At 39.7% G+C, this 2,922-nt stretch overlaps 1 pseudogene; it reads right to left on the bottom strand.

The window, feature by feature from the left end:
- Window positions 1–744: 744 nt before the first annotated feature.
- LOC116480516 (large ribosomal subunit protein uL30-like 1) lies at window positions 745–1,503 on the bottom strand (annotated as a pseudogene).
- Between the last annotated feature and the right edge of the window lie 1,419 nt (window positions 1,504–2,922).

Here is a 2,922-nt window from a genome sequence, read left to right as displayed (position 1 = left end):
TTTGTTTTGATGTAATGATTAATTAATGTGGCTAAGGCAAAAGTCTTTATCTCTTAGAAATACTCAAATATTTACAGATGAAATATTATGATGTCTAGGGTTTGCTTTAAAAAGCAGCAGGAAACGAGGGGCAAATTAAAGCAATAGAGATGAGACCAGATATATTGATAATTGCTGAAGCTGGATTACTTATATTATTCTCACTACTTTTATAAATAGATTTTTTCTTTCTTTCTTTTCTTTTCTTTTTTTTTTTTTTGCAGTCAAGTGAACATTTATTTTTGTGCCTTTCTTCCTATGTGCATTTCAAGTCTTTTTCAAAACAAGGCCCCAAGGATATCCAGATTCAATTATGTCCCTGGGCTTGGTCGACTCCTGCAATAGTCTTAGGGAGCCTTGTACAATGCTAGAGTTACTCATTTAGCAGCATTAAACCTTAGGAAAGAAGATGCAACAAAGCAAGATTCCTTCCTCCATGGAATGTGCTGATTTCAGACGAGGTGGCAGCCAATGTGGAAAACGCTGGAATTTTTCCTTGGAACTGGATTGTGATGAGAGGTGCTTGCCATGAACATAGCTACTGTCTTTTCTTTGACCCTTCCTTTCCAGTTTTTGAAGATAAAGCAGGAAATAATCTTCTCTGAAGATGCTCGATAAAAATTCCCAAAAAAACAAAAACGCATGCTTCTACTACACATGCTTCCACTTCATTGATAAAAATTTACTGCAGTTTGGCACCTGGGTCTAGTTCAGCAGGGGGATGAGCTGATTGATGTGTTCACCCCAATAGCCAGATGTGCCCATCTCCTTGAGGATGCCCACTCTATTTTTGGTAGCATGGTGGGCCACTGAGAGGTAGAAAGGGTGCAAGGACCATGAGATCTCCTGGAAATGCTTCCCTGGGAAGGCAATTTCATGAATGAGGTCTTCCAAGCAAATGACACCAAACTTCCCCAGATGCTCCTCAATCACTGTGTTGTCTGCCAGAAGGATGGTCTTATTCTTGACCTTGGCTTGTCCACATTTCAAAATGAGTTCCCAGACAGACTTCAGATTTGGAAATCCCCAGGTCACACAAGGTTCCATTATATGCAGCATTTTTAGGTTCTGAGGGGTGACTTTTACAGAGACACCACTAAAAATTTTCTTTAGTCAAAGTCTTGCAGTGGTTCTCTGCACCAGTAAACTCATGCCATCAGTCCTTTCGATGTGTACAACAAAGGCCAAGGAATGTTTATCTGGCAATTCCAAGTCATGAGGTTTCACTTCTAGTCGTCTGAGACTCACCTTGTCACGTTTCTGCCACGAGGAATCATGTAGGAATAATCCCAGTCGCTTAAACCTGGCCCTTTTCCTTTCCTCTGCTCCTTCTTTGCCAAAAGTGCCTGCTTTGCCTGGGTGGCTTTGAGGGCTTGATAAGCCTTCCTTTTTCAGGAGATTTTCTGGAACCAAAGGGATTTTTCTTTGCTCTTGCTCCGCCATCTTTCTAGTGTTGCAGCTACTCTAGATTTTTTCATAATACAAAGTTAAGAAAAATATATTTAGAAAAACTTAATCATTCTTGATGAGAAAAACCAAGATCCAAACATCACAGAGCTAACAAAATGGAGACTGGGACTAGAAGGCAAGTCCTCTGTCTCCCATTGACATGCTGTTTCTGGTAAACCATGTATCCGTTCAGCTTGTTGGGCTCTCCCTATAGACTTTATTTTTGTCATCATCATCCTGGTAATAATAACTTCAACATGCAAAGGCCATTAACAATTCTAGTCTACTTCCAACCTAACTTAGTTTACCATCCCCTGTGATTTTAATAAGCATAAAAATTTCCCTACTCCAGGTAACTATCAAAAGAGAAAACGATGTTGATGTATCTCTTTGTTCTAGCATTCTTTGGAACAAAAATAAAGATTTAGGGAAAAACCAGACAAACATATGTGCAAGGAATTTCAAATAAGGAATAGTCACTAAACATATTTAAACTTTTAAACAAGAAATTGCACACTACAACAGAATCTAAATAATGTCCCAGAAGTAATTACTAATTTAAGTGTGTAATAAAATGATAAAATGCTTTGATAGAGCTCTGTCCTGCGGAGTCTCTGTGATACATCCAGCATCTTGGCAGCCATCCAAGGCCCAGAGTGGCTTTGAGTTTGGAATGTTTATTTCATCAGAAGCCAGGACCATCTCAAGAAGTCACCTGTGCCCGGATCACTCAGGGTTACATGGTTTTATCCATGTTCCTCTGGAAAAAGAAACAGCGAGCATTTCTTCATTTGAAGGAAAGGAATAGGGGTTGGTCTAAAGAAGGGAGGAGAAGGAGAATTATGTGTGTACGGGTGGCTGAGAGTGGGTGTGGGAGGAAATAGTTGGGGAGTTTACTCATTCAGGTAACCCTAAGGTAAACACCGTGCAATGGTTAACAGCAAACTGTCAGAGCAGTGTAGCCGGAATACAAATGTGTTAGTAGGAAGCGTTAAGTCAGGTGATTTACTCAGGTGAGGAGAAGTACTTCAGGGTGAGCCCTAACTGAGAAGTTGCCTTCCTGTTCAGAACCAGGGAGATTATGAGTGAGATGGCTCTATAAACCAGTGAGGGCCATAAGGAGGAATTTCTAAACTAATGTGGAATTCAAATGGCACTCACTTCCTTAAATAGGTTTCAAAACATTTTGGATTAGGTTTAAGACAGCTCCTTTAAGTGATTTGTACTTCATAGACGAGCCACAAGTATTCTGTCCATTTTTCCCCAATCAGAATTAATTCTCTCTGCTCATAAGATGCATGTCATCAGCATAAAATTATTCTCCTCCCCATACTTTTTTGATTGTACCCTCCAATTCCCAAGGTGATTTAAAACTTATAAAAAGAGGCTCATATTAGCGATGGATTTCAATTTTAAACAAGCTTCTCAGTGAGA

This window comes from Hylobates moloch, unplaced genomic scaffold, assembly GCF_009828535.3.
Source record: "Hylobates moloch isolate HMO894 unplaced genomic scaffold, HMol_V3 SCAFFOLD_13, whole genome shotgun sequence".
Lineage (NCBI taxonomy): Eukaryota > Metazoa > Chordata > Mammalia > Primates > Hylobatidae > Hylobates > Hylobates moloch.
This window is presented reverse-complemented; position numbering and strand designations above follow the sequence as displayed.